The following is a 24,870-nucleotide window of genomic DNA, read 5'->3' as shown; positions in this document are numbered from 1 at the left end:
TTCAGACCAGCCTGATCCACATGGCAAAATCCTGTCTCTACTAAAAGTACAAAAAAATTAGCTGGGCCTGTGGGAGCCTGTAATCCCAGCTACTCGGGAGGCTGAGGCACGAGAATCACTGGAACCCAGGAGGCAGAGGTTGCGGTGCGCCAAGACCATGCCACTGCACTTCAGCCTGGGCGAGAGGAGTGAGACTTCATGTCAAACAAACAAATAAATAAATAAAGATCTTAATGACTTTGTCAATAATGACAATGATGCTAAGCTCAGCAAGTGTACTTTACTCTTTATACTTGACACAGTTTAGCACAACTGGTCTTCTTGTCTTATTTGAAATAGTCAGTGTATTCTTTGTGATTTATTTATTTTATTTCAATAGTTTAGCAGGAAGAGGTGGTTTTTGGTTACATGGAGAAGTTCTTTAGTGGTGATTTCTGAGATTTTGGTTCACCCATCACCCGAGCAGTGTATACTGTACCCAATATGGAGTCTTTTATCCCTTACCACCCTCCCACCCTTTCCCAAAGTCCATTCTATCCTCCTTATGCCTTTGCATCCTCATAGCTTAGCTTTCACTTATAAGTGAGAACATACAATATTTGGTTTTCCATTTTTGAGTTACTTTACTTACAATAATGATCTCCAACACCATCCAGTACCATTATTTTGTTCCTTTTTATGGCTGAGTAGCATTCCATAGTGTATACATACCATTTTATTTTATTTTATTTATTTCTTTTTATACATATATATAAGATGGGGTTTCACCATATTGGCCAGGCTGGTCTTGAACTCCTGACCTCCAGTGATCTGCTCACCTCGGCCTCCCAAAGTGCTGGGATTACAGGCGTGAGCTACCACGCCCGGCCCCACTTTATTTTCATTGATTTATTTTTTTTGAGATGGGGTTTCACTCTGTCACCCAGCCTGGAGTGTAGTGCTGCATTCTCGGCTCACTGCAACCTCTGCCTCGATTCGAGTGATTCTCCTGCCTCAGCCTCCCGAGGAGCTGAGATTACAGGCATGCACCACCACAGCCAGTTAGTAGAGATGGGGTTTCACTATGTTGGCCAGGCTGGTCTTGAACTCCTGGCCTCAAGTGATCCACCCGCCTGGGTGCCCCAAAGTGCTGGGATTACAGGCATGGAACACCATGTCAAGCCAATATAGCACACTTTCTTTATCCACTTGTTAATTGAAGGACATTTATGCTGGTTTCAGCATATTTTTGCAATTGCAAATTGTGCTGCTGTCTTTTTGTGCAAGTGTCTTTTTCATATATTTCATATGTTTCTATTCCTTTGGGTAGATACGCAGTCATGGGATTGGAGGATTGAATGGTAGTTCCACTTTCAGTTCTTTAAGGACTCTCTGTACTGTCTTCCATACTGGTTGTACTAGTTTATATACTCACCAGCAGTGTACAAATGTTCCCTTTTCACCATATCCATGCCAGCATCTATTATTTTTTGATTTTTAATTATGGCCATTCTTGCCATAATTAAATAAAGAGTAAAGTGATATCTCATTGTGGTTTTAATTTGTATTTCTCTGATAACTAGTGATGTTGAGTGTTTTTTCATGTTTGTTAGCCACTTGTATATCTTCTTTTGAGAAATTTCTATTCTTGTATCTGTGGAAAGGCATTTGCTATGGGAAAAAAGAAGACAAGTAGAAAAAAAAAAGAGAGAAATGTCTATTCATGTACTTTGCCCACTTTTTCACAGGATTATTTGCTTTTTTCTCTCTTTTTTTTTTTTTTTTTTTTTTTTTTGAGATGGAGTTTCGCTCTTGTTACCCAGGCTGGAGTGCAATGGCGCGATCTCGGCTCACCGCAACCTCCGCCTCCTGGGTTCAGGCAATTCTCCTGCCTCAGCCTCCTGAGTAGCTGGGATTACAGGCACACGCCACCATGCCCAGCTAATTTTTTGTATTTTTAGTAGAGACGGGGTTTCACCATGTTGACCAGGATGGTCTCGATCTCTCGACCTCGTGATCCACCCACCTCGGCCTCCCAAAGTGCTGGGATTACAGGCTTGAGCCACCGCGCCCGGCCCTTATTTGCTTTTTTCTTGCTGACTTTTTGAGTTCCTTGCAGATTCTGAATATTTGAATCCTTTGTTGGATGCATAGTTTGTGAATATTTTCTCCCACTCTGTGGGTTGTCTGTTTACTTAGCCGATTATTTCTCTTGCTGTGTAGAAGCTTTTTAGTGTAATTAGGTCTCACCATTTATTTGTATTTTTGTTGCATTTGCTTTTGGTTTCTTGGTGATGAATTCTTCGCCTAAGTCAATGTTTAGGAGAGTTTTTCTAATGCTATCTGCTAGAATTTTTATGGTTTCAGGTCTTTAAGTCTTTCACCCATCTTGTGTTGACTTTTGTATAAGGTGAGAGATGAGGATCCAATTTCATTTCTCTACATATGGCTTTCCAATTATCCCAGCACCATTCTATGAATAGGATGTCCTTTCTCCATTTTATGTTTTAGCATGCTTTGTCCAAGATTAGTTGACTGCAAGTAATTGGTTTTTTTCTAGGTTCTCTGTTCTGTTACATTGGTCTACATGGTTTGTTGTTGTTGTTGTTGTTGTTGTTGTTTGTTTGTTTGTTTTACCAGTACCATGCTGCTTTGGTAACTATAACCTTGCAGCAGAGTTTGAAGAGGGGTAATATGATGCCTCCAGATTTGTTCTTTTCACTTAGCCTTGCTTGGGAGCTATGCAGGTTCTTTTTTGGATTTATGTGAATTTTATGATTTTTTTTTCTAGTTTTGTGAAAAATGATGGTGGCATTTTGATGGGAATTGCATTGAATCTGTAGATTGCTTTTGGCAGGCAGTATGGTCATTTTCACAATATTGATTCTGTCTATGAGCACGGGATGTGCTTCCATTTGTTTGTGTGATCTACGATTTCTTTCAGCAGTGTTTTGTAATTTTCCTTGTAGAGATCTTTCACCTCTATGGTTAAGTATGCTCCTAAGTATTTTATTTTTTATTTTTGAAGCTGTTATAAAAGGGATTGAGTTCTTTTTTTTTTTTTTTAATTTTTTTTTTTTTTTTTTTTTTTTTTTTTTTTTTTTTTTTTTTGAGACGGAGTTTCGCTCTTGTTACCCAGGCTGGAGTGCAATGGCGTGATCTCGGCTCACCGCAACCTCCGCCTCCTGGGTTCAGGCAATTCTCCTGCCTCAGCCTCCTGAGCAGCTGGGATTACAGGCACACGCCACCATGCCCAGCTGATTTTTTGTATTTTTAGTAGAGACGGGGTTTCACCATGTCGACCAGGATGGTCTCGAACTCTCGACCTCGTGATCCACCCGCCTCGGCCTCCCAAAGTGCTGGGATTACAGGCTTGAGCCACCGTGCCCGGCCGGGATTGAGTTCTTGATTTGATTCATGTCTTGGTTGTTGTTGGTGTGTAGAAGTGCTACTGATTGTGTATGTTGATTTTGTGTCTTGAAACTTTGCTGAATTAATTGATCATTTCCAGGAACTTTTTGGATGAGTCGTTAGGGTTTTCTAGGTATTTGATCATATGATCAGCAAACAGTGACAGTTTGACTTCCTCTTTTCCAACTTGGATGTTCTTTATTTTTTTCTCTTGTCTAATTACTCTGGCTAGGAATTACAGTACTATGTCGAATAGAAGTTGTGAAAAAGTGGGCATCCTTGCCTTGTTTCAGGAGGAATGCTTTTTTTTTTTTTTTTTTTTTTTTTTTTTTTTTTTTTTTTACATTCAAGTTCTATTTTCAGGAGGAATGCTTTTAACTTTTCCTGGTTCAGTATGATGTTGGTCATGGGTTTGTCATAGATGGCTTTTGTTACCTTGAAATATGCCCCCTTCTATGCTGATTTTGCTGATGGTTTTGATCATAAAGGATTTCATCAAATGCTGTTTCTGCATCTATTGAGATGATCACATAACTTTTATTTTTTATTATGCTTTATGTGATGTATCACAGACTTTATATCCAACTTCCTATTGGGCATATACACTGGTAGTCTTTCAGCAAAGACAAAGTCCCAAGCTAGACAGCTCACCTTTCCCACCCGCCAACCAACCTAGAAGACAGGGCATGTTGGCAGATTCTTCCTTTTCTCGTCCCTTCCTCTAATCACCAATCACGAAAGCCTTTATTTTTATTATTTTATTTTATTTTATTTTATTTTATTTTATTTTATTTTTTGAGACGGAGTTTCGCTCTTGTTACCCAGGCTGGAGTGCAATGGCGCGATCTCGGCTCACCGCAACCTCCACCTCCTGGGTTCAGGCAATTCCTGCCTCAGCCTCCTGAGTAGCTGGGATTATAGGCATACGCCACCATGCCCAGCTAATTTTCTGTATTTTTAGTAGAGACGGGGTTTCACCATGTTCACCAGGTTGGTCTCAATCTCTCGACCTTGTGATCCACCCCCCTCGGCCTCCCAAAGTGCTGGGATTACAGGCTTGAGCCACCGCGCCCGGCTTACGAAAGCCTTTATTTTCCTTGAAACACATAACTCTTCCAAGGGAAACCTCAGAAAGGACAAATATAATTGCGCTAGACAGAAATCCTGTCAAAGATTTCTATTTATTTATTTATTTATTTTTTATAGAGACGGAGTTTCGCTCTTTTTGCCCAGGCTGGGGTACAATAGCCCAATCTAGGCTCACTGCAGATTCCATCTCCTGGTTCAAGCAATTCTGCCTCAGCCTCCCAAGTAGCTGGGAGTACAGGTGCACATCACCACATCTGGCTAAATTTTGTTTTTTTAGTAGTGATGGGGTTTCACCAAGTTGCTCAGGCTGGTCTCTAACTCCAGACCTCAGGTGATCCATCCACCTTAGTCTCCCGAAGTGCTGAGATTACAGGCATGAGCACCCTGCCTGAAGGTTCCTTTCTAAACAAGCAGTTTAGAAAGACAAGTTTGAAGCAACCGTTATCCCAGTAGTTCAGCGTGAGGGCAACTTCTACACTCCAGAATCAAACCACACTCAAAGATTGTAGGTAGACACCAAACAGTACTGCCTGTTGATTTTTCCTGTGAATCAAAGAGAGCTAAAGGATCTGATGGGTTCTTGCCAGAAGTGGCAAAAGCAACTATTCTATCCTATGTTACACTGTGTTTTCGAAAATTAAACCGGGAAATAATTCAATTGCTCTTTCTTGAGCAAAACGGTTGTCTGCGTCTTCCTCAGGTACCCAGGGCTGCGATTTTGCATTCGAACGATGCAACAGCACGTGCAACTGTGGGATAGGCAGTCTCAAGACAACAACGCCTGCGGGGCAGGCGCCAACGCCAGGGCAGGGGCTAGACTCCATCCTGCAGCTAGGTCACTGCGCAGTCAGGGACCCAGAAAGCGGGTTCTATCGGGACATTGTGACCCCAACACGTCTTCAGGTAGCAACCTTTTCCATACGAAGTTACCTAGTGAGAAGTGCACTAGTTTGTTCCACACAAAATACTGGGTAACAACTACCCCAACACTCTCCTGACAAAAATGCCTGTCAGAGCCGGTCTGGGAACCCCGGTCTGCGATGAAGACCTCGGGCCTCCGTAGTATCTTCGTTTTCTTTCGTTTAGCAATCTAATCTCATCCCCAACAGGTTGACAAGAAGCTTTCAAGCTAGGTGGACCTAACCTTGGCGGTGACTGCATTATTTGCTAATAACTGGCTTTTAAAGATGAAAGAAGACAGGGCTCGTCCGGGATTTGAACCCGGGACCTCTCACACCCAAAGCGAGAATCATACCACTAGACCAACGAGCCACAACTGGAGAAGCACTTTTCTCTTACATTATTCATTTATTTTTTAGTTGTAGCACTTTTGAACAGTTTTGATTTTTTTTCAGTCCAGTGATTTTCTCCAGATCCCGGGAAAGTCAAAGTGCGGATTCAAAAGGACCGGAGCGCCTGCGTTTCATAGGTAGAAACTCATTTCAGGATCCGGGCCGAGCTGTGAGTCGGTCAATGGACTGAAAATGTCTGGGTACTCAAAGGGACCAGAACCGTCTCAGGTGGCCTGTGGTTGGAGGACCCAGGAAAAACAAGAACGACCGATTTTACTCACCAAGAGATGAATGCCACCTGTGGGAGTGGCAGGGGAAAAGGCGGAACCAACGCTCCCAAAGAGGCTGAATTCTAAACCTCAGACCTCTCGCCTACAGCACCCAACACTCCACGTGTGTGCTTTTGCCATTTCCTTTCAGGTTTACTTGATTACCTATGTACTATAGGTTTAGATTTAAGGCATCTTTCAAGGGTGTCCAGGAGGTGCCGTCAGGGAAAAGTTGCTCTTTGCCCACACTCTCTTCTACAGAAGCCCATTTCTCTAGCACTCAAAAGGTGGTGGGTGGGTGGGAGGGGAGGGGGCTGTCCTTACTCTGCAGCCTCTTCTGCTTGGGAAACGAAGCTCCCGGGCTCTGGCCCTAATCTCCCCAGGGCGGAGCAGTGTCTGCCTTGACCTCATTGCTTACCCTGAGCCGAGCTCGCTCCCAGCCGGTGGGAGATACCCGGTCAAGAGCTGTCCAGTGAATGACTGAGCCTCCTAGGAGGCTGACACCAAAGGAGAGCAGAGAGGAGAAACTCTTCCTCCCCAACCTTCCCACGCTACGATGCCACTTCTGCTCTTTCTGGACCTCAAGCTGGAGCTTAGAAAAACCCGGAGGCCCAAAGAGAAGGAGCTACCGATGGACTCCGAGTTGGCAGGAAGACGAACATTAAAGGACCAAGGAAAGGGATGGACCCCTTCTAGCCGCCTCTGCTTCAGGTAACAGAGGAATCTGTGACCGATCCTGACTCCGCTGACAGTCTGGGGGAGATCTGGAAGCCTTGGGGCCCTCGCTGTCTCCACCTCCAAACTCTGAAGGTCCGAGGGGTACTACCGTCCTGTGCTTGAAGACAGCCGTCACCCTTTTAAAAACAGCCCCAATCTCAGACTAAGAGACCTGGACTAAGAATACAAGCGGGTTAGGGAAGATGGCTCTGATCAGTCTTGCATTCTCTTCTGTAATGAAATGCACCCTGACCCTGGCGTTACTCGAGCTTTGGGACTTGTCAAGCCTGATGCTGGGGAGCAGGTACCGTGGAGCATGCGTTGTTAAGATAACAACATATATTAAATGCTCATGTCTTTTACGATTTGTTTGTTTTTGATGAATAAGCAAACTGAAAATTCATCTCTTTTAAAGAACATAAGCCATTTGTCTATCGAAACATACATTTAAGTATCTTAATAAAAACAGAGCCATTTTTAAAAGATAATGCAACTGTCTCCAAAGAAGCAAATAATCCAGAATTTAAAAGTTGAAATAAATAATCATTACTTTTTATTCAATAATGTTGTTATTCCCTATTTTACCCTTACAGTGACTTGCACTCCAGTCTGGGCCTGGTCAAGAAAATGTTTCTTTCTTATACATAAGAGGCACGTCCTTCAAAAATTCCTTTTATCTTTTAGAGTTTATTTAAATATGAATACGTTACCTACGATTTTATCTGCATAATTGATTCATTGTTAAGCATGTCTTATGTGTTGGCTCCATAGCTCAGGGGTTAGAGCACTGGTCTTGTAAACCAGGGGTCGCGAGTTCAAATCTCGCTGGGGCCTTAAGCATAGGAGTTTTTCTCTTTCCCCAGGCAATAGGAGCTTTTACCTTCCACGGATAAGGAGCATTTTACCTTTTCCAATGTTGAAACAGACTAGTGAAGAAAGGAAGTACTTTACGATCTTTCTAGACACTGGATTTGAGACGAAAAGTCCAGCGTCGGGGTCCTATGAACGATACCGGGAAAATAGGTATTTGTACCTTTCAGTAGGCAAGGAAGAAACTAGATTGGTCACGTCTCTGGGAGAAAAATGCTAGAGTTGGTCCATACCTCCGTGTTTGTGGAAGAGATCTAATTAGCCTGCTAATAGCCATGACCCCTGGAATCCTGCGCACTTCACTTGTCGTTTGCTTGGCAGTCGGTTCCTGCGCTTCTGGGGCGAAAACTGGATCGCAGATTATTCTGAGGGCAGCCTAGCTCAGAAGCTACGCAGATTCACCCCAAGCCGGTGGCTTCTGCTCTGTTTCCATTCTCACTACCTCGGACTCAGAAATCACTTTCTGCTGCCTCAAGGCTGTTCTCCGGACTCAGTCCCATAGACCTAGCTCTCTGGAAACTTCTTGAACTCTAATTTGAGACCAAATACAAAAAAGTAAGTGGCTAATCAATGCACAAAAATCTACACCAACGCTTGTCTTGCAGCCCCTTCGATAGCTCAGCTGGTAGAGCGGAGGACTGTAGAGGTTTGCAACTACCGTTATCCTTAGGTCGGTGGTTCGATTCCGCCTCGAAGGAGTGGCATGTTTTTGTGCTTCGGTCTACTCAAACAGCACAAGGTTTTATTAGTGTATCCTCCTAACCCAAAGACTGTGAAGCTCTCTAATTTGAATTCTATTTTCAGGTAACAAAAGAACATTTTGCTGACCATGAACCTTAATTTTATGCATCCTCTGTGATCCTGGAGTAGGTGTGATTCTGTTTACTCATGAGGTATGAATTAATTATGTTCTTTTTAGATTTGAATGCATCACCTAATCTGTAAAAGTAGTTTACATTGAGCGAATAATGGGTAACATCCCTCAATCTCACCCCGATCCCTACACTTTTTCAGTATTGTGAATAATTCATACTAGACAATTCAGACTTTAAGGAGAAATACTTCGGAAAGGCCTGCTCCTCAAAAGAATCTAAACAAACAATATCGAGAATAAGCAAAAGGTCAGCATTTTCCATAAAATACTCCTTTCTTAATAAGAAATCAAATTAGCGGCCGGGCGCGGTGGCTCAAGCCTGTAATCCCAGAACTTTGGGAGGCCGAGGCGGGTGGATCACAAGGTCAAGATATGGAGACCAACCTTAGTCAACAAGGTGAAACCCCGTCTCTACTAAAAATACAAAAAATTAGCTGGGCATGGTGGTGCATGCCTGTAATCCCAGCTACTCAGGAAGCTGAGACAGGAGAATTGCCTGAACCCAGGAGGCGGCGGTTGCGGTGAGCCGAGATCGTGCCTTTGCACTCCAGCCTGGGTAACAAGAACGAAACTCCGTCTCAAAAAAAAAAAAAAAAAAAAAAAAAGAAAAGAAAAGAAATCAAATTAGAAACCATTAATATCCAATACTGACAAGAACATTCTTGAAGAATGTCTTTGCTTTCTAGAGGACAGTTGGGTGTTATATCAAAAACTCTAAAAAGATATTGTATTTAATCAAGTATTCTATTTCTACTTTTAGAAATTTATTATTCAAAAATGAAAAAGGACATATGCCGAAATCCGTTTATCTGTGGGTGATTGATACTCTTAAGACTTTTACGTATTTTTCAAATGTGCCACTTGTATACATTACATTTTAAAAAACAGTTTTTTACTTTATAAAATGAAATTTTAAAATACCTGGTGCCATTATGATAGACAATTTCTGTAGTTTCTTACCAAATCAAATATATGTTTCTCATGCAGATCACACTTTTAGGTGCTTACCCAAATGAGTTGAAAACATATCTCCACACAGTACCCTTTACATTAATGTTTATAGCAGCTTTATGTATAATTGCCAAAACCTGAAAGCAATAAAGATATCCTTCAACAGGTGAATAGATAAACTGTGATATATCCAGACAATGAAATATTAATCAGCATTTTGAATAAATTTTTTTTTTTTTTTTTTTTTTTTTTTTTGAGACGGAGTTTCGCTCTTGTTACCCAGGCTGGAGTGCAATGGCGCGATCTCGGCTCACCGCAACCTCCGCCTCCTGGGTTCAGGCAATTCTCCTGCCTCAGCCTCCTGAGTAGCTGGGATTACAGGCATGTGCCACCATGCTCAGCTAATTTTTTGTATTTTTAGTAGAGACGGGGTTTCACCATGTTGACCTGGATGGTCTCGATCTCTTGACCTCGTGATCCACCCGCCTCGGCCTCCCAAAGTGCTGGGATTACAGACTTGAGCCACCGCGCCCGGCTTGAATAAATATGTTATCAAGACATACAAAGACATGGAAGTAAATTTAAATGCATATTACTAAGTGAAAGAAGTCAATCTGAAATGCCCATATACTGTATGATTTCAATTACATGACATTCTGGAAAAGACAAAACATTGTAGACAGTAAAAGCATCAGTGGTTTCCAGGGGTTAGGTGAGAGGGATGAACATTGGAGCACAGAAGATTTTTAGGGCAGTGAAACTACTCTGTATGGTGTTACAATAGTATATACATGTCATGATTATGATGCATTTGTTCAAACTCATAGAATGTACAAAACCAAGACTGAATCTTGATTTAAACTACAGACTTTGTTTAATAATGGTGTATCAATGTTAATTATAACAAATGTACCATATTGGTGCAGGATATCTTTTTTTTTTTTTTTTTTTTTTTTTTGAGACGGAGTTTCGCTCTTGTTACCCAGGCTGGAGTGCAATGGCGCGATCTCGGTTCACCGCAACCTCTGCCTCCTGGATTCAGGCAGTTCTCCTGCCTCAGCCTCCTTAGTAGCTGGGATTACAGGCACGCGCCGCCATGCCCAGCTAATTTTTTGTATTTTTAGTAGAGACAGGGTTTCACCATGTTGACCAGGATGGTCTCGATCTCTTGACCTCGTGATCCACCCGCCTCGGCCTCCCAAAGTGCTGGGATTACAGGCTTGAGCCACCGCGCCCGGCATGATGCAGGATATCTTTGTTGAGGGAGGCCGTGGGGACAGAGGGCAGAATGTAAGAACTCACCGGACTTTCTACTCAATTTTGCTGTAAACTTAAAACTGCTCTTGCATGTAAAATCTATTAATTTTTAAAAACTTGGTAACTTAAGTAATTCACAGTTTAGTTGAAGTAACAAAATAGATAACGCTGTGTTGATATATTGTTATTGCCATAAACATTTAGAAAACTATATAGGAGCACATTCAGGACAATGAAACGGAGTGCTCAGAATGGTGAGGAGGGACTAACTGAAGAGAGCTTCTTGAAGTTGAAATTTGAGCCAGAATTTGACAGAAATATCGAGGCATGCTTAAGTGAGTAAGGGAGCTTTCAGGTACGTGTGTGTGTTGGGGAAAGTGCCAGTTAGAGTGCCAGAGAGGAGTACGGGTAGGGGATGGGGGGGGGGCACGGGGAGCGTAGAGTAGAGCTGGAGGAGTGGCTGGGACTATCAAAACAAACAAGAGGAGGGGACAGAAGGAAGGATAGGGGTTCAGGATCATTTTGGTAGTGGGAGAGGTGATGGAGGCAGAAAATAGCAGGGATGGTGAGTGGCATGAGTGATGGAGATAGAAGCAAGTCAGCATTTTTCCATCAACAGGAGAGGGAATTCGTTGAAACTAAGACAAAGTGAAACTAAGTGAAAGCAGTGAAACAATACAAACAAAAACACTCCAAGGTGGTGCTCTTGAAAGTCTGGGGAATGCTAGTGTCCTTGGTGGATGCAGAGAATGTTGGAATGTGGGAAAAGCTGGCCTGTCTGAGGAGTGGGAGGAGGAATGGAGGAAGTTTCCGTTCACTTCATTTGAATGGAGACGATGGCCTCCAGGCAGCTGAAAACAGCTAGCTACATAGATCAGGTTCCTGGGAGTCACTAGAGGGAGATGAAAAGAAAAACAAAAATTAACTCAGTCTTAAGATAAAGCACATGATTCAATTTCAGGAAGAAGGGAAGACAAACTGTAAGCCTGAAATAATCAAAAGGGTCAGAATCTAATTTAAAGAGAGTTTACTAAAGCCTAAAGTGTGAGGATGGGCCACCCAGAAACACCAACTCCAAAGCAGTAGAGTCAGCATTCTGAAGTAGGAAAGTTGAGGTTTGATTTATATAGGCAGATACAGAGGAGTTTTTAGCAAGATTATGTTACTCATTATTCAAACAACATTATTCATACAAGGTTGGCACATAGTTACAGCTATTTGATTGGTTATAGGCAGTGTTTCTTTTTGGCAAGGGTATGTTTAACATTTTTTGCAGCGGGCGTAATAATCAAATAAAAATAATCAAATAAAATAATCATAATAAAACAGAGGGTTTTCTGTTATCTGGTCTAAGCAAACAAAGCCAGACAACTCAAAGGAAATTCATCTGTAACAAAGATCGTTAATTAAGAAGGCTGTAGGTGGCCGGGCGCGGTGGCTCAAGCCTGTAATCCCAGCACTTTGGGAGGCCGAGGCGGGTGGATCACGAGGTCGAGAGATCGAGACCATCCTGGTCAACATGGTGAAACCCCCTCTCTACTAAAAATACAAAAAAATTAGCTGGGCGTGGTGGCGCGTGCCTGTAATCCCAGCTACTCAGGAGGCTGAGGCAGGAGAATTGCCTGAACCCAGGAGGCGGAGGTTGTGGTGAGCCGAGATCGTGCCATTGCACTCCAGCCTGGGTAACAAGAGCGAAACTCCGTCTCAAAAAAAAAAAAAAAAAAAAAAAAGAAGGCTGTAGGTTTTTGTTCCTGATGTTGTTTAATTCTCTCTAGTCATCGTACACACAGAACAAGAACAATAAGAAATTGAATCTATAATTTGAGAAGAGAAGTTGTAACCATATGTGACTCAGATCACAGTCACATCTCTCTGAAGGCTTAGAGTGTTGTGGCAGTGGTGGTGGTGGTGGTGGGGTTTCCAGCAGCTTTTACGTTTGATTTATTTTCATAAAACAGAATTGGAAGACAGAATAATTGCCTTGTGGAAAAAGGAAGGACAATGATATGGAAATTATGCAAACAGGGAATTTTATATAAAAGTGCCAGGAAAGTTCAATTTATCCACAGATACAGAGATATTTCCCCCAAATAGGCACTGAGAACAAAACGTACCTTGTCTCTCGATTTCAAACAAAGTAAAACAAAAGTCTCCTGTTGTGAAGATCTTGGGGGCCCAAGATATTTCTTGGTGATAGGTGTGTGAAAAGGAAGGAAACTGATCTGGAGGAGTCATCAATGTGAAATGGAAGATGTTTGGAAGTGCATGGAAAAAGATTTTAAATGAGGAGGCAGGAAGATATACAAAGGATGGCAGACCTGTAATCCCAGCACTCTGGGAGGCCGAGGTGAGTGGATCACCTGAGGTCAGGATTTCAAGGCCAGCCTGGCCAATATAGTGAAACCCCGTCTCTATGAAAAATACAAAAATTAGCCGGGTATGGTGGCACACACCTGTAATTCCAGCTACTTGGGAGGTTGAGGCAGGAGAATTGCCCCAACCCAGTGGGCAGAGGTTGCAGTGAGGCAAGATCATGCCACAGCACTCCAGCCTGGGTGAGAGAGTAAGACTCTGTCTCAGGGGGTAGGGGTAAAGGGCAGAGTCAGGAAGTGGCATGGGGCTGAGTCTGGGAGCTCAGGAGTTGGAGATCAGCCTGTGAGACATAGGGAGACCACTGTCAGCTCCTCCTCCCTTCTCCCCTCCCATATCCTCAGCTCTATACAAACAAACAGCCGGGCGTGGGAGCGATAGTGCAGAACTTTGATCCTAGCTTCTTGGGAGACAGTTGGGAGGATCGCTTGAGCCCGGCAAGTCGAGGCTGCAATGAGTAGTGATCTCACCACTGCACTCCAGTCTGGGCGACAGAGTGAGACCCTGTCTTTCTGTCTCCCCCCACCCCCACCCCCCAGAAGGAGTTTTGCTCTTGTTACCCAGGCTGGAGTGCAATGGCGCGATCTCGGCTCACCGCAACCTCCGCCTCCTGGGTTCAGGCAATTCTCCTGCCTCAGCCTCCTGAGTAGCTGGGATTACAGGCTTGAGCCACCGTGCCCGGCCTGACCCTGTCTTTTAAAAGTGGCATGACGCTTGGTTCTGCAATGAGTCGCAGCTCTCTGCTCAGTTTCTTTTATTCATTCCTCATGACATGGCAGTGAAATCTCTCCTGGAGGAAGCTGCCTGGCCAAATCCATAAGTATTTCTGTAGGTGATGGGCTGTAGTGGCTGAAAAACGCAGTGGGACAACGATTCTGAGACGATATCACTAAATAGGCCCTGAGTGTATCCCTTCCTGTTTTCCACAGTGGGTTAGTTTCTACCCCGGCATTGTAGCTAGGTAGTTCGGAAACCTGAACAGTTGCCACCACCTTAACCTGATTCACTAGGAAGGGGCAGGAGGGTGGTTAAACCCACAACATTCACAAATGCCCCCTAGGCCCAATGAATAGAGTCAGTCAAGAATCTGCTTTGAAGTGTTTTTGAATCACAAACCCATCTGCAAAGTCAAAATCAAAATAACTGTTGCCGGGCGCGGTGGCTCAAGCCTGTAATCCCAGCACTTTGGGAGGCTGAGGCGGGTGGATCACGAGGTCAAGAGATCAAGACCGCCGGGCGCGGTGGCTCAAGCCTGTAATCCCAGCACTTTGGGAGGCCGAGGCGGGTGGATCATGAGGTCGAGAGATCTAGACCATCCTGGTCAACATGTGAAACCCCGTCTCTACTAAAAATACAAAAAAAACTAGCTGGGCGTGGTGGCGCGTGCCTGTAATCCCAGCTACTTAGGAGGCTGAGGCAGGAGAATTGCCTGAGCCCAGGAGGCGGAGGTTGCGGTGAGCCGAGATCGCGCCATTGCACTCCAGCCTGGGTAACAAGAGCGAAACTCCGTCTCAAAAAAAAAAAAAAAAAAGAGAGAGATCAAGACCATCCTGGTCAACATGGTGAAACCCCGTCTCTACTAAAAATACAAAAAATTAGCTGGGCATGGTGGTGCGTGCCCGTAATCCCAGCTACTCAGGAGGCTGAGGCAGGAGAATTGCCTGAACCCAGCAGGCAGAGGTTGCAGTGAGCCGAGATCGCGCCATTGCACTCCAGCATGGGTAACAAGAGCGAAACTCCGTCTCAAAAAAAAAAAAAAAAACTGTTAACTCGTCTTCTCCCCATTCCCCAGGAGGTAATGATGCCTGAATGAGAGGATGAACCTTGCTGCAATTTTTATTTGTTTATTTATTTATTTATTAGACGGAATCTTGCTCTGTCACCAGGCTGGAGTGCAGTGGTGATCCTGGCTCTCTGCAACCTCTGCCTCCTAGGTTCAAGCGATACCCCTGCCTCGGTCTCGGAGTAGCTGGGACTACAAGTGCGCACCACCAAGCCCCGCTTTTTTTTTTTTTTGGTAGAGACGGGGTTTCACCATGTTGGCCAGGATGATCTTGATATCCTGACTTCGTTATCTGCCCTCCTTGGCCTCCGAACGTGCTGGGATTACAGACTTCAGCCACCGCGCCCGGCCGCTGAGTTTTTGGTTTCTGTATTCATTCATTCATTCATCTATTCACCGTGTTCAATTACAAAAGTAATGTGATTAGAACCAAAATTGGGTCTGGGCAGGATATCTCACAAGCACAGAGCTGCAACTTCTAAAGCAGCGCCGGCCGCGGGCTGGTAGCACCACTTGGGCAGTTTCTGGCAGAACTTCTTGACCACTTTATGCTTAAATTCGAACATGACAATGACTCAGTATAAGCGTGTATTTTAGAAGAGAACTGAAGGCTTTCCTGACTGCCGGAACCCAAACGGTGCAAAAGCCGGCATCCGGAAAGTCAGTATAACTGAGCAAGTATGCATAGGAAACCGCAGGAGACCCTGCCTAAGGGAAAGAATTCAACTGGAAGCCGAGGCGATTTGAATACGGACACGACGTTGGAGCTGATGCTGCGTACGCCGGGAGAAAGAGGATTTAAAACCCATAGTGTTTACAATCTGTTAGTACTTCAGAATCCTTGCTGTGCTAAAACATACCATTGGCAGTGGTGGGATTCGAACCCACGTCCCCGAAGAGACTGGAGCCTAAATCCAGCGCCTTAGACCGCTCGGCCACACTACCACACCGAGCACAACCATTTGTAACTACATTCTTCATTCTCTCAGCATTTTGCACCAGTGTACAAGTACAAAATTCTGGCTTTTCTTTGCAAGCAGAGCTCCTGATAGCATATTTATCCATCCTTAGGAATCGGAGCAAACCCGAGGACAGGAGGAATTACTGCATTCTTACGCGACCTGGGAAGTGGGCTAGCAGGTAATCAACGATTATTAGCGTGAACATCTTTGGAAGAACTTTACCTTTTCTTTAACCTAGGCAATAAAAACAAGGAAACTTTAAAAATCTTACCGGTGATTTGCAAGTTATTCGAGAAGACTGAGGAATAAGAATTCCTTGCTGTTGGAGCGTTGTTGTATGGGTACAAATAGTGCTTAGAGTGTCATGGGATCAAAGCTCCGGTCACTTATGAGGCGCCCTCTCCTTCAGAGACCTGCTTACGCCTGTCACGGCGTTCAAAGGAAACTCCTTGGTCGCTTCCTCCCGCAGTTTGAGCATGGCGAGGTTGGGTGTAATTGCCGGGCTTCGTGGTCAGTAATTAAGGAAGAAGTTGGCTCTGCATGCTCACGTAGACTGACGTCCATGCCCACAGCAGTAGCACCTAAACCGTCTCCCTTTTATAGGGACCGAAGCGACCTCCAGAGGGAGGTCATATTCCAAGGGCATCCCCAGCACAGAAAGGGTGATTCCCAGCCTTCCCTGTAGCCCTGGAGCTGCTCATTCTGTTCTCTTTCTTTCTTTCTTTTTTTTTTTGAGACAGTCTCACTCTGTCACCAGGCGCCAGGCTGGAGTGCAGTGACGCGATCTCGGCTCACTGCAACCTCCGCCTCCCGGGTTCCAGCAATTCTCCTGCCTCAGCCTCTGTAGTAGCTGGGACTACAGGCGCGCGCCACTACGCCCAGTTAAATTTTTTTCTATTTTTTAGTAGAGACAGGGTTTTACCATGTGGGCCTGGACCGTCTCGATCTCTTGACCTCGTGATCCGCCCACCTTGGCTTCCCAAAGTGCTGGGATTACAGGCGTGAGCCACCGCGCCTGGCCTCTTTCTAATTTCTTTCTTTCATCTTTCTTTTCCTTCCTTCCCTCCTTCCTTAATTCCTTCCCTCCTTCCTTTCCTCCTCCTCCTCCTTCTTCCTTCTCCTTCCTTCTCCTTCTCTTCTTCTTCTTCTTCTTCTTCTTCTTCTTTTCTCTCTCTCTCTCTCTCTCTCTCTCTCTCTCTCTCTCTCTCTCTCTCTCGGCAGTATGGCTACTTTCATGATGTTGATTCTTCCTATCCATAAGCATGGACTGTTTTCCTCTCTTTGTTTCTGTCCTTTCTGATTTCCTTGAGCAGTTTCTCTCCCTGAAGAAGTCCTTCACTTCCCTTGTTAGCTGTATTCCTAGGTATTTTACTCTCTTTGAAGCAATTGTGAATGGGAGTTCATTCTTAATTTGGCTATTTGCCTGTTGTTGGTGTATAGGAATGCTAGCAGTTTTTTGTACATTGATTTTGTATCCTGAGGCTTTGCTGAAGTTGCTTATCAGCTTCTTCTTTTTCTTCTCTCTTTTTTTTTTTTTTTTTCTGAGACGGAGTCTTGCTCTGTCGCCCATGCTGGAGTGCAGTGGTGCGATCTCGGCTCACTGCAACCTCCGCCTCCCGGGTTCAAGCAATTCTCTGCCTCAGCCTCCGAGTAGCTGGGATTACAGGCGCCCGCCACCATGCCCGGCTAATTTTTGAATTTTTAGTAGAGACGGGGCTTCACCATCTTGGCCAGGGTGGTCTTGAACTCCTGACCTCATGATCCACCCGCCTCGGTCTCCCAAAGTGTTGGGATTACAGGCATGAGCCGCTGCGCCCGGCCTTATGCCGGTTTTCAAGGGGAATGCTCCCAGCTTTTGTCCATTCAGTATGGTGTTGGCTGTAGGTTTGTCATACCCAGCTTTTATTACTTTCAGGTATGTTCCTTCAAAACCTACATTATTGACAGTTTTTAACATGAAGGAATGTTGAATTTTACGGAAAGCCTTTTCGGCTCTATTGAGATAGTCGAGTGTTGTACCGTTTCTTTCTGAGGGAGCACAGAAGCTAGAAAACAGTTTCAGAGGTGATACTTGGGGTCTCTCTCCTGCACCCAAAGTGGGAATCACTGATCTGCCAACAACCCCACTCGGCGCAGAGCCCTGAATCATGTATTCTTTATGTTCTTTGCTGTTTTCACTTGGTCGTTTTCTTGGTCTGTGGATCCAGAAATTCTCCTCAGAGTCTAATTAAAGGTACCTAATTTTAAATGCTCCTTCTGTCCCCCACATCGATCACCAAAAAAAACCCACAACCCTCTGTCGCCTCTCCTGGCCCTAGGCCTCTGAAGTCTCTCCCCAAGCCCTGGTGGCCTACAGGGTCGGGTTGAAGGTTAATAGAGAGGCACAAAGCGTTCTTCCCGGGCGCGAAATCCTGCGAGTTCATGGCGACCGAGGCCAGGAGCTGAGGGAGGCGAGCCCAAAGGAAGTCTTAGAAAGCAGTTTTGAAATAGGGCTCAGGGAACACCGGATAAACGTAGAACCCAGGCAGAGAAGCGATGGCGGCAGAGGAAAGGGCCCGGACATTCGGAGGTCGGAGACGGCTCTCCTCCCGCGCCCCTACCCACTCTAGTCACGGCTCGCGGCAGTGCCTCCCAAACTCAACCCGTGTTACACCCCCTCTTCGCGCCTCGTCGCCCTCTGGAGCCAGCACCCGCCTCCCCAACCTCCAACTCACAGGCAAGCTACACTCACTGGGTACCCACCGTTGGCCCTGACCAGGTCTCTTTCTCCCTAGGAGGAGATGAGCACCCAAGGCCAACGGGCAGCATCTCTTAGGTTTTGAATCCAGCCAGATGGTCAAAGTTATGGCCTCCTACGCATCACTAAAGACGGAGAGATTAAAATACCCGTCGCCAGCCCCTTTGGCTGAATGCATGACTTCTAAGAAATTTCACATTGTGTTTTGACGCTTTGGAGGAAACCTTAGAAAAAAAAAGGAATGTGAGCTTACTGCCTCCGTCAGTACATGCAAGTCTTTGCCAGGGTCAGAAGTAGAAAGACTGAAGTTCTTAAGCTGGAGAGAATCCTAGGAATCCTGTGCTACCATCTCAATGTATAGGTTTGGGAAGCATCAGCTTGAAAGAAAAAAAAGAGCCTGTGGCTCTTTGTGACTTGAAAGAGCTGTGGAGGGTGAACGGGAGCGGAGAGAACAAATATTTTAAACACCTGTTGAACTATTATGCCTAGTATTGAGCAAATAAGAGACTTAGGGCCCGTGAATGGGCCTCATATTGAAACTTTTGATGAGATCTCCAGAGGAGATTTCACAGGCACATTTATGTCTCTTTGTGTTTAAGTACTAGTTTGATGAACATACCTGCTATGGTTTGGATATGGTTAATTTGTACCCGGTAAAACTCACGGCGCAATTTGATTTCCAATGCGGCAGTGTTGGGAGATGGGGCATAGTGGGAGGTGTTGGGATCACAGTAGTAAATTCCTTACGAATGCCTTGGTCCCCTTCTCTCTGTAGTGTGTGAGTCCTGGTACTGGTGAGACTGGATTACTTCCTTTGGGCATAGATTAGTTCCCTGGGAGAGTGAGAGAGTGGGTTGTTATACAGCCAAGATGCCCCTTGGTTTTGTTTTGTTTTGTTTCTCTTTGCTCATGTCTGCTTCCCCTTTGACCTTCTCTGCCATGTTTTGACCTAGTATAGTGGCCCTCTCCAGAAGCCTGATTGATGCTGGTAACACACTTCTCTTAATTTTCAGCCTGCAGAACTGTGAGCAAAATAAACCTCTTTCTTTCTAAATTACTCAGCCTCAGGTATTCTATTACAGCAACACAAAATGTACAAAGACAATACTAATTTGACCAGGCGCGGTGGGTCACGTCTGTAATCCCAGCATTTTGGGAGACTGAGGCAGGCAGATGGTCTTTCTTTTTTTTTTTTTTTTTTTGAGACGGAGTTTCGCTCTCGTTACCCAGGCTGGAGTGCAATGGCGCGATCTCGGCTCACCGCAACCTCCGCCTCCTGGACTCAGGCAATTCTCCTGCCTCAGCCTCCTAAGTAGCTGGGATTACAGGCACACGCCACCACGCCCAGCTAGTTTTTTGTATTTTTAGTAGAGACGGGGTTTCACTATGTTGACCAGGATGGTCTCGATCTCTCGACCTCGTGATCCACCCGCCTCGGCCTCCCAAAGTGCTGGGATTACAGGTTTAAGCCACCGCGCCCGGCCTGGCAGATGGTCTTGAGGTCAAAATTTCAAGAACAGCCCAGACAACATAGTGAAACCCCATCTCTACTAAAAATACAAAAATTAGCCAGGCATAGTGGCACTGCCTGTAATCCTAGCTATTCAGGAGGCTGAGGCAAGAGAATTGCTTGAACCTGGGAGGTGGAGGTTGCAGTGAGCCAAGATCGTGCCATTGCACTCCAGCCTGGGTGACAGACTCCATTTCAAAAAAATAAATAAATAAAAGACAATAATCATAATACTTATTTAAATAACCCATAGTTTCTCTATATGTTGACTTTTTTTATTTTTGACATATGAAGATTCTCATTTGATGGAAGTGATCTGAGCCCATCTTGATCTTTTTTAGTGCCACATCAGGCAATAAAAGGAACCAGTCAATGGTAAAGAACCTAGTCACAGCAGAGCTCTCTTTGATCCTGGAATGTTGCAGGTTCAAATTCCTCAAACTGATAAGTGTCTGAGCACTTTCTTTTCAAGAGAGAAAGTACCACACTCTGCTGTTCCAGGCCAAAGTTCCTTTAATAACAAGTGGGCATGGCTTCTCCTATTCAATCTCGAAAGTTGCTTGAGCACCTGTTTCCTGTTGTGTGCTCACTGGATCCTTCAGTGGAAGGAGGACACTTGGTTTCTTCCTTTCAAGAAGTGGATCACAAGTTGGATTGCACAGCTCAAACATGAAGCTCCCTGAGACCTATAAGCCAAGTATCTCAGCTTTCTTAGTGGAATGCCAACTTTGCTGCATACTTAATTGCCCAGCATCTAAAGCAAATGTATAACCACTCTTTAGGAAAGATGCCTGATACAAATACATGCAATGAATTTGTTTGGTGGCACACGTCTATTCCTTCGGTCTTCAGCACAGAATACTGGCATTCTAGGCTCCAGCATTCTATGATATTGTCGGCGAGTTTAACCTTGAATTTCCTGCTATTCATATCTTGTTAATAGTCCAGATGATGAAAATTTAGAGACAGCAAGAGATTTACTCTAAGGCCTTAATATGCAAAGTGTGACTGGGGGCCAACAGCATCACCATCTTCTGGTTGCAGACTAGAAATGCAGAATCTCAAGCCTACTGAGTCAGAATCTTAACAAGCTCCCAAAAAGTATGAATTAAATTTTGAGAAATACTCTATGTACCAACTTCTGTATCAAATGTTCTACGCTTATTTCGATCATCTGAACTTTTTCACCAGAATCTTTCTGGATCAATCTGCAGCAGAAGGCATGTACTTCATTGTAATGTAAAGCTCTATTCCTAGCTCCAATAGACAGCCATCTCTCAATTGGCCTGAGGACCCCTCTATGTGCTATAAAATCTTGCTTAAAATTAAATGCTATGTTTAAATTAAATAATATTTGTGATGATTGCATCAGATAGTCAATGCTTTCAGCATTTATTGAACCCCACTTACATACTTAGCTCTGATATGGTTTCATATGGTTATCACATTGACCATGACAGTAATGCAAAGTACTGTGATGTACTTCGACATTTTCTAAAGTAAGTGCTCAAAGATAAAAGAGAAAATTACATTTTTTTCTTTGTATTCAGCAGGGCGATTTAAGCCTCTTATTTCTAGTTTGTATTTGTCTTTACGCTTTTCAGTGAACTTCACTGGAGAGATAGGACAAGAGGGACTTTATGGAGCAATTCAATGGAATCAATCACTTCTGCAAGCTTCAGATGAAAAGAAATGCAAACTTTGAACTATGGTATGATCAACAGGAATGGAAAAGGGAAGGATATGAGGCATTATTTATTCTTTATTTCTGTTCATTCTTCTTCTGTAGCTCTGATAAAGAGCCATCCCCCCTTTTTCTTTGAGAATTTACTTTAGAAAACTTCTAAGTACATCACAGAACTTTGCATTACTATGACGGTCAATATGATAACCATATGAAACCATATCAAAGCTAAGTATGTAAGCGGGGTTCAATAAATGCTGAAAGCATTGACTATCCGATGCAGTCATCACAAACATTATTTAATTTAAATGTAGCATTTAATTTGAAGCAAGATTTTATAGCACATAGAGGGGTTCTCAGGCCAATGGGGGATGGATCTCTATTGGAGCTTGTATCATTGTCCTCCTTCCCCTACTCCGTCCCCACAAATATTGTAATAGTCTTGGTGCTTTGCATTTAAAAAGATCATGTCTGATGTGCAATTTAATTTCTTCTTTGATTTCCCTTTACTGCTCAAAACATGGTCAGCTTCTCAATGAACACACAGGAGTGTTTATAATGGGTTTAAACATTTGAGGCAGGCCAGTGGGGTGCATCTGCCAGGATGCCTTTTGGGACTTGGAAATAGAATCTTGCTCACTTCACATCCACCAAATAAATCTGTGCTCACCATTTGATCAGGTTTGGGGAGGGGCTGAAGACAAACAATGTTATTATCCTTGCTCATTGGGAACCTGAATTTCAATAAAAGAAAATATCTTCTACATCTTTTACAATACACGCGATAAAAACCTAGAAGAATGAACAAACACACAGAGACACACACACTACAGTTAGATAGCAATACAAGTAGCAGCTGATAATCACCAGAGTGAGCATAGCCTCAGTTTCCAGAAGGTAAGATGTCTGTGGAAATCTGAAGAAAATAACTTTGAGAAAGTACAAATCAAGGCAAGTACGTGCGTGCGTGTGTGTGTGTGTGTGTGTGTGTGTGTGTGTGTGTCTAAAGCTTTACAAAGCCATGTTCCTTGATATCTGAGATATACAACCTATGTATCTCAGAAAGCAATATAGGTGTTCCTGGATGTTATTATAGTGAATAATTGGTTGGGTCCTGGTAATTTTGCCTACTTTTCTGGGATATAAATTCCTGACCTTTAAAAATACTCTATAGCTAATGAAGCTGAAAATTACAAAGTCTCTCCCATAGGATGGCATTAAAGTCTCTTTATCTGAACAGAAGCTCCTTGAAATAGTGCACTCTCATGTAAATAAGTAACACTCATTAGACTTCATTCTTCCTGCTTGGGTTACTACAAATTCAGTCCTACCTAGACCCTAGAAAAGCTATCCTGGAAAATTGGTAGTAGTGTTCTTGACAAAAATATTTAAGCTAAATCTAATCATGAGGAAATAAGTAAATGTTAAACTGAATCTTATATGAGGAAATAATCACATTCAGATTGTGAGACTTCCTATAAGACAATTGCCATGAGAAAAGGAAGTCTAAGAGGAGGGGAATTTTCTAGATTAAAGGAGACCAGAGAGATGTTACAACTAAATGCAGTGAGAAACATTGTTAGAATTTCAATTTTTTTTTTTTTTTTTTTTTTTTTTGAGGCGGAGTTTCGCTCTTGTTACCCAGGCTGGAGTGCAATGGCGCGATCTCGGCTCACCGCAACCTCCGCCTCCTTGGTTCAGGCAATTCTCCTGCCTCAGCCTCCTGAGTAGCTGGGATTACAGGCACGTGCCACCATGCCCAGCTAATTTTTTGTATTTTTAGTAGAGACGGGGTTTCACCATGTTGACCGGGATGGTCTCGATCTCTCGACCTCGTGATCCACCCGCCTCGGCCTCCCAAAGTGCTGGGATTACAGGCTTGAGCCACCGCGCCCGGCTAGAATTTCAATTATTTTAATAGGAAGGGGGTAACTAGGAAAATTGGAATATGGACTGTATGTTTATTAGAATATAAGGAATTATAAATTTTCTTAGGTGGGATATGGTACTAATATTCTGCTCTTGGACAGTATATGTAAACAGGGGGATGGGGAGGTAAGAAGGAAGCAAACGTTACTAATAATTGGTGTTCTAGGTAAAGAGTATACAGGTTTTATTGTACTGTTTCTTAAACTTTTACCTAGGGTATAACTATACAAACAGACAGGGGCCAGAACATACATGAAAATAGAACTCTGACCAGCAGTAACCTACAACAGCCAGTGCAGGAAGTCAGCCCACAGTGACCAGCCCAGGAAGCCAGCCAATTATCTTTAAGCTAAACTACTAGGAAGTCAGACCACTTTCTCTAAGCATCCAACCCAGGAAGCCAAATAATCTCTGTAAAATCCAGACCAAAATGGCTGGGAATTTATGAAGAATTGGTAGTAATGTTCTGGACAAAAATATTTAAGCTAAATATTTAATGGCTTTCCTAATACTTGCTTCTGTTTCTATGTTAGGATCAACCACAGAAGGCCAAATATGCATCCCTAACCAATCACATGGGATGCCCCGCTTCTAGTTGGCCTGCCCACCGCTTCCCCATGCCACAGCCTCAAGTCAGGGCACACCTGAAGCCTTCCTTTTGTCCACTATAAAGTTTTCCCACTCCGCTGCCTGCCTTTGAGTCTCTGCCAAGTCACAAGTGACGCTCCTTCAGGTCTTCACTTCCAAGATGACAAAAAAAAGAAGTAACAATGGTCATGCCAAAAAAAGCCATGGCCTATTCGCTGCATGAACTATGCCCGATGCTCACCCAAAGGCAAGGCTACTAAGAAGTTCATCATTCAAAACATAGTAGAGACTGCACCTGCCAGGGACATTTCTGAAGCTAGTATCTTTGATGTCTATGGGCTTCGTAAGTTGTTTGTGAAAATCTGTTACTGTGGGAGTTGTGTCATTCACAGCAAAGTAGACAGGAATTAATCTGGTGAGGCTTGCAAGGACCAAACACCCCCACCCTGATTCAGACCTGTGGGTGCTGCCACAGGACCCTTACCAAAGCCCATATAAGAAGGTGAGTAAGTACTAAAGAAAAACTATCCTCTAGAGAAAAAAAATAACTTTGCTTGGTTTCACTTAGATCATGTTCATTTATTTCACATTAGAATTA

General features: G+C 43.9%; 4 non-coding genes and 1 pseudogene across 4 annotated transcripts; 3 read left to right on the top strand and 2 right to left on the bottom strand.

Annotated features, from left to right (window-relative positions):
• Positions 1 to 5,679: 5,679 nt before the first annotated feature.
• On the bottom strand, positions 5,680 to 5,751 carry TRNAP-UGG (transfer RNA proline (anticodon UGG)). Its single transcript has one exon. It is a non-coding gene; the product is annotated as a tRNA-Pro (tRNA).
• Positions 5,752 to 7,518: 1,767 nt separating this feature from the next.
• TRNAT-UGU (transfer RNA threonine (anticodon UGU)) lies at positions 7,519 to 7,591 on the top strand. Its single transcript has one exon. It is a non-coding gene; the product is annotated as a tRNA-Thr (tRNA).
• Positions 7,592 to 8,234: 643 nt separating this feature from the next.
• Positions 8,235 to 8,325, top strand: TRNAY-GUA (transfer RNA tyrosine (anticodon GUA)). The gene is given in 2 exon segments: positions 8,235 to 8,271; positions 8,290 to 8,325. It is a non-coding gene; the product is annotated as a tRNA-Tyr (tRNA).
• A 7,400-nt stretch (positions 8,326 to 15,725) lies between these two features.
• TRNAL-UAG (transfer RNA leucine (anticodon UAG)) lies at positions 15,726 to 15,807 on the bottom strand. Its single transcript has one exon. It is a non-coding gene; the product is annotated as a tRNA-Leu (tRNA).
• An 8,625-nt stretch (positions 15,808 to 24,432) lies between these two features.
• LOC141582787 (small ribosomal subunit protein eS26 pseudogene) lies at positions 24,433 to 24,770 on the top strand (annotated as a pseudogene).
• Positions 24,771 to 24,870: the final 100 nt, after the last annotated feature.

This window comes from Saimiri boliviensis, chromosome 2 (assembly GCF_048565385.1).
Source record: "Saimiri boliviensis isolate mSaiBol1 chromosome 2, mSaiBol1.pri, whole genome shotgun sequence".
Lineage (NCBI taxonomy): Eukaryota > Metazoa > Chordata > Mammalia > Primates > Cebidae > Saimiri > Saimiri boliviensis.
The sequence above is the reverse complement of the archived record's forward strand: the minus strand, read 5'-3'. Positions and strand labels throughout refer to the sequence as shown.